Below are 7,103 nucleotides of genomic sequence, written 5' to 3'. Positions count from 1 at the left end.
ATGATGGGGTGCAAAGACCTGAACTAAATAGGGTGTAATAATGACATACAGGTGTGTGAACAGGTGATCAGAATTCAGGCGATTGGAATCTGGAGAGTGAGTTGCATTCAGGGGATCTGTGTGTTTGAGAGTGTGAGCTGGAAAGTGAGCTGCGTTCAGGGGATCTACGTGTTTGAGAGTGTAAGTCGGAAGCAGACGTTACAGTGGCGGTCCTCATGAGAGCCAGTTTCATCGTAGCGCTTGTTGGGTTTTGCGGCTGCACTTGAAGAAACTTTTAAAGTTCTTGAAATTTTCCATATTGACTGACCTTCATGTCTTAAGGTAATGATGGACTGTCGTTTCTCTTTGCTTATTTGAGCTGTTCTTGCCATAATATGGACTTGGTATTTAACCAAATAAGGCTATCTTCTGTATACCCCCCGTACCTTGTCACAACACAACTGACTGGCTCAAATGCATTAAGAAGGCAAGAAATTCCACAAATTAAGAAGGCACACCTTGTCATGCCTGCTCCCGCTCCCCTCGAGCGCCAGGTTCCGCAGCATTACGCACTCCTGCCACCATCAGTACTCCAGGCCCTCACGGTCCACCTGTGCTTACAGGGGCTTTGGAACTGCCACATGTTTATTAACAAACTCATGTTATAGATGGAGGAGGTGGAAGGAGAAGATGCTGCTCACAGTGACGCCAGAGTGTAAGTACTTACTGTCACACCCTGATCTGTATCACCTGTCTTTGTGTTTGTCTCCACCCTCCTCCAGGTGTCGGCCATCTTCCTCATTATCCCCAGTGTATTTATACCTGTGTTCTCTGTTTGTCTGTTGCCAGTTCGTCTTGTCAGGTCTTATCAGCGTGTTTTCCCGTCTCCCTGCTTTCTCAAGTTCTGTTTCCTAGTTTCGCCGGTTCTGACCATTCTGCCTCCCCTGACCCTTAGCCTGCCTGCCGTTCTGTACCTGCCTGACTCTGACTCGTTTACAAACCTCTGCCTGTCCTGAACTGAGCTTGCCTGCTGTTCTGTACCTTATTGACTCTGCCCTGGATTACGGAACTCTGCCTGCCTTTGACCTATCTTTTACCTGCCCCCTGTTGGGGTCAATAAACATCTGTGACTCTAGCTGTCTGCATCTGGGTCTTATCCTGAGTTCTGATAGTACGAACTGGCCATGACTGACCTAGCAGACTCAGACCAGCTCCACAATGCTGTTTGATTCTCCGTTGTCCAGGAGAGAGGCTGCTCGTAAGCTGCTCCAGCTAACTCAAGAATCCCGTAGTGTGGCAGACTACGCGGTGGATTTTCGCATGTTGGTGGCTGAGAGTGCCTGGAACCCGGAAGCATTGTTCGACATGTTCCTTCATGGATTATTGGAGGTGATCAAAGATGAGCTAGCAGCCCGAGAGCTGCCCATGGACCTTGACTCCCTCATAGACTTGACCATCCGGATCTATTGGCGGCTTCGAGAGCGTAGGAGGGAGAGGGAATCTGTGCCCTGTCGCCCTCGTTCACCCTCAATTCCAACCTCGCCCCCGCTCTATAGGCCGGGTCACTTACAATACCACCCCCATCAATCTACGAGTGTCAGGGAACCACAGCGAGGCAATCAAATTTTTGCTGATTAAGTCTCAGATTCCCGTGGTATTGGGATTATCTTGGCTCCAGCGACACAATCCCCTCATAGACTGGACTGCTGGTGCCATTATGGGCTGGAGCCCCGCCCATTGTCTGAAGTCAGCGCAGCCTGGGCTCGGAAGTTGCCCCGGACCTCTCTGCCATTCTCGCGGAGTACCAGGACCTCCGGGAGGTTTTCAGTAAGGCCCAGGTCACTTCACTTCCTCCGCACCGACCCTATGACTGCGGGATCGACCTTCTCCCAGGCACCACACTACCCCGGGGACGACTGTACTCTCTGTTGGGTCCAGAGACCAAGGCCATGGAGACCTATATCGAGGACTCCCTAGCTGCCGGGTGTATCCGTTCTTCTGCCTCCCCCACCGGCGCAGTGTTCTTCTTTGTTATATTATTTGTTATATTAAATTTACCACCTGCTTCTTGACTCCCAACGTCTACGTTACAGATAGCTATTTCATACATCCTCTTATTTCGTGGTCCTCCTTTTGCCATCTGTTGAACAATTAACGTAAACTCACTCACTTTTGTACATCGCGTACAATTGACCTTATTTTAGCGCCCAAAAAAACGTTAAACTTCCAGATCAACTGTAATATCAATACCAATGTAAAGCACAATTTCTCCCCTTTCCAACAAAATCAATGACGAGACCTTCATGATGCCCATCTCTGCATGATTCAAGAAGGCAATGAGCTCCGTCGGGTCTTTCTAAAAATGGCGGGTGGGGAAGCTAAACCTATTGCTTGATAGTGAGAAGGAGAGATGTCATGTGAGGAAACGGCTTTTTTCACCCGATCTGTCCAACTTATCAGCTTATCGCCTCTAAAATGTAAATAAAACACTATAAAGAGTTTATATAATGTGTCATTACATACCTATTTGAAGGTTTGTGTCGAATTTGAAATGGGTTTTTAGGGCGGTGCTAAAATGATCTTCAGAAGTAAACAGCACAAGAAGCACCTAATATCGCACAATATCACACAGATAATTAGATATTCCTCTTCTAACAATCCTCAGGAGTCGATGGACAGTGAACTTTCAGAAATTGATACAGGCTGACCACAACACTTGTCGCATGCGTTGCAAAATAAATTTAGAAATCGTGTAACACGGAAGCAAAACCGGCTGCTCGCGTGTGCCATCGTGCATAAATGTATTTTGTCCGCCCACACCAAACGCGATCACGACACGCAGGTTAAAATATCAAAACAAACTCTGAACCAATTATATTAATTTGGGGACAGGTCGAAAAGCATTAATCATTTATGGAAATGTAGCTAGTTAGCTTGTACTTGCTAGCTAATTTGTCCTATTTAGCTTGCTTGTTGTTGCTAGCTAATTTGTCTTGGGATATAAACATTGAGTTGTTATTTTACCTGAAATGCACAAGGACCTCTACTCCACCAATTAATCCACAAATAAAACAGTCAACCGAATCGTTTCTAGTCATCTCACCTCCTCCCAGGCTTTTTCTTCTCTTGACTATATTGCGATTGGCAACTTTCATAAATTAGGTGCATTACTGCCACTGACCTCGTTCGTCGAGATGGGAGAGGCAGGACTTGCAGCGCGATCTGCGTCAGAAATAGACCTGATATCTTTTTTACACACGTGAGCAGTGTGGGTGCAATAATTGAATAACAGATTTCTAAATGTATTTTGACCTGTGCTGTGTTAAAATACCCATACTATATACTGTTAGTTCATTTTATTAAACGAACGGTATCCTTTCAGTTGAGCGTACTAGCGCTTCACCTGTCTACCGGAAGTTGATGGTAAAAAAAAAACGGAAGTTGATGCTGTTGCAATGCAACCTCTAGCTAGCTTGTTAGCATAACAAATTACTAGCTAGACTTTGGGTGTGTTGCTAAATTCAATCTGGAGTGCCAGAGTGCGTTTCGCTCTCAGAGCGTTCAGTGCGCACACTGGATTCTCTGGTTGAGTAGGGTTGATCCAAGCGTTCTGACCTCACAACTGCAGTCAAGCACCTAAGCTAACTGGCTAACTTGCTAGTTGTTTCCAGTCACAAATGAGAGAACACCTCACTCTGACCATTTTACCCGCCCTAGCAGAGCTGGTTAGGCAGTTTTCATGTTATCCAGTGTTGGTGACTGTAACTGTGTTGCTGTCAACAATTTAATTACACTTTTCTGATACTGTTTACTGATACTGGCCACATTCAACGGGTGTTGAGCGTTCGTAAATTCATCACTTATTCTGCGCTCTGCCTCTGGCAGTCAGACGAGTGCTCTGAAATCGGTGATGCAGCCAAACAAGATGCTCTCAATGGTGCAGCTGTAGAACCTTTTGAGGATCTGAGGGCCAATGCAAATATTTTCAGCCTCTTGAGGTGGAAAAGGCGTTATCGTGCCTTCTTTACAACTGTGCTGATGTGTGTGGACCATGTTAATTCCTTAGTGATGTGGACACTGAGGAACTTGAAGCTCTCGACCCACTCCGCTCCATCCACGTCGATGTGGATGGGGGCGTGCTCGGCCCTTCGTACCTGTAGTCCAGGATCAGCTCCTTTGTATTGCTGACATTGAGGGAAAGGTTGTTGTCATGGCACCACACTGCCAGGTCACTGACCTCATACCTATAGGCTGTCTCATCGTCATCGGTGATCAGACCTCCCACATCGTGTCATCAGCAAACCTAATGAGGGTGTTGGAGTCATGCGTGGCCACGCAGTTGTGGGCCAAGTTTCAGGTGGCAAGTTCATGGTCATTTTGCACCAGTATGTAGGAGGGAGATTCCAACATGTGAGAAGAAGGTATGGGACAAAGGAGTGTGTAGTTTCAGTGGAATAAGTGTTTCATTTGTGGGGGTGGCCATATAGCTGGGGATCAGAAATGTCCTGTACGAGTGAGACAGTCTGAAGTTTCCAGGAATTCATGGGCCCATGTCAGGGCTGCACCGGTCATCGGAGGTAGCAGCAGACAGGTCCGGTGCTGCTGGAGGGTCCCCCAGTGCAGGGACAGGCAGGGAGTCGGAGGCAGGCAGGGTCGCTGGCGACAGCTCACCAAATAGCTCTAGCTGGTGCTGATCTGGTGACGGTGAGGAACAGGGTCTGATAAGCAACATAGGCTCACTACCGTTTGGCGATGCTGGGGAAACCCTCTCCCCGGCTCAGGCAGCCAATGCCGACTCCAGCAGCATCGGCACGCGATAGTGAGCACCAGAAATGCACCATAAACCGGTGCTTGTAGCAGTTGAATTCCTATATCTGGCGGCTGGTCATCTGTCGCTGGCTCCCTGAATAGGCCTCGTCTCGCCAGACTCTCAGTGCTTTCCTGAACAGACACTCTTTTGGCACATCTTTCCGTTCTAACTAGAATTTGCTCTTTCCCTCACAAAACAGACAATTCTTTCCACGTCATTGGCACTTCTTTTATATTTGAAAACCCATCACTCAGCGTGACAGGTCCCGTTATTTCTTCTAAAGCCAGTGTGTAGTCCAATCGCAATGAAGACGATTTACCTTGTAGAAGGTTGTGTTTGTCCCTGTTAGTCGTACGGTTTACCACAAACACAGCATACATGAACATATTTTGATGGGGTTTTAATCAGTGGTTTCACGGCCATCCTCACGCACTGTTGCACCTACAACACTAATCTAGTGAGTCCACCCAAGCAAGGCATTTGATTGGTTTGACGTGTTGCGAGTCGTCACTGATTTACACCGGGTTCTTACCCCCTTTTTAGCAGATTTTGTGCCATTGACTTCCCGTTTAGGAAAGCTTGGTTCTCAACGAGGCTACTGATGAGCTAGCAAACTAGCTACTAGCTCTGGTCCAGCTTCAAATGACATCATTGACTAGAGGTCGCTAGCTACATCCAGAGCCATATATTTCTAAATATATGGCTCTGGCTATACATCAATAGAACCAAAATGATAGCTAGTAAAAAAGCCGTCCTATGTCAGCTGGAGAATAATTTGCTGTTTTATTGCATCCTTTATCTATCTTAATATAAAATACTAATCTACTATCCATTACCTGGTTGTTAATAAACTACCACTTCCCATATATTTGGCCACACCAGACGCATACTAGTAGGCAGGCACACTCTTTGGCCAAACATAAAAATGTATTTTCCCCAGTACAAGGATCTGAGATGACCACTCCTGGCAAAAAGTCTCAGTCTACAGTGACTGGAAGTGCAAGAAAAGTTTAAGACAATGTAGCTGACTGGCACAATCTGATTCTGAAATGGGACCGACTGAATGATGAAGGATCCACCATTCCAAATAAAATGGTCAATCTAAGGTTGAATAAAGAGTAAAAACCCATGTTTTGCGATGTCTTGCTTGACAATAAATGGAATTGGGAGGAAAGTCATGCTAATGTTAAGCGGCAATCTTCCTCATCACTTAAAAAAAATCTGTTTACATAAAGAGATGGAAGTCATGATGGAGGATCAGGACACCTCCGCCACCTCTAATTCAGAGAATGTATTTGGAAACAGTAGTGAACTACAAGACGAGTTGCTAAGTGTCATGGACAAAATGGTGAGTCCATCATTTGTGCCATAATTGAACAGAACAATCAGCCAAATCTTGATTAAGGATTGTTCCACCTTTCTCCCTGGCAACACTAACAATTGTAGCCTGATTCCAGATCTGTTTGTACTGTCTTGCCAACTTAATGTTGTCACAACAACAAAAACTGATCTGAGACCAGTATACAATTGTGCTGTCAGTGTCATTACTGACCATTTTCTCTTTCCATTAGACACGTATTGTATACAAAATGAAGTTAGTTTAATCTGAGAAGGGGATCATCGACCTGGAGAAATTCCAATATGGAACAGGAAGAAGACAAACTCCTTTGTTTCAGACCTGGCCTATATCAGTTTGGTGAGACTTTCCATCAATTTAAGATACCTTGTGCTTTGAAAATACATGTATGACCCAGAATACACATAATTCTGGACTAAAAAAACGTTATGAATTGCTTTTTAGTTCAGGTGTAGGCTTACGTTTTTTCTGGGAAAACGATCCCTGAGGTGTTTTTATTATAAATCATGTAGTGCCTTCATACCCCTTAACTTTAATCTATTTTGAATTCAGGCTGTAACACAACAAAATGTGGAATAAGTCAAGGCACTGCATGTTCCATGACAAGTAGGTTTTGTGAAATGTCACCATTTTCATTGCAGCTGAGGTCTCCTCCAAGCTCTACGAAGCCTACAAGCGTGACCGGACTCTGAAGCGGGCCATTCTTCAGGAACTAGCTCACACAACAAACACAGACCTCTCAATGGTGCACCTCTCCTGCAGGCTGTATCAGTCGTACATAGAGAACAGTGCAAAGCTACTGTTAGAGGGTCTTCTTTTAGAGACAGGGCATAGACCAATCTAACAAACATAAATTGGAAGAAAAAAATCATATTTGAATGGGATTATATTCTGTGTATGGACTTGTAAGTCCAGTAGCCATACAACTACTGTATGGATGTTACAAAGGAACTCCCA

The 7,103-nt window shown here is 45.3% G+C and overlaps 1 pseudogene; it reads left to right on the top strand.

The window, feature by feature from the left end:
• Nucleotides 1-5,729: 5,729 nt before the first annotated feature.
• LOC115172065 (cyclin-dependent kinase 2-interacting protein-like) lies at nt 5,730-7,057 on the top strand (annotated as a pseudogene).
• Nucleotides 7,058-7,103: the final 46 nt, after the last annotated feature.

This window comes from Salmo trutta, chromosome 33, assembly GCF_901001165.1.
Source record: "Salmo trutta chromosome 33, fSalTru1.1, whole genome shotgun sequence".
NCBI lineage: Eukaryota > Metazoa > Chordata > Actinopteri > Salmoniformes > Salmonidae > Salmo > Salmo trutta.
This window is presented reverse-complemented; position numbering and strand designations above follow the sequence as displayed.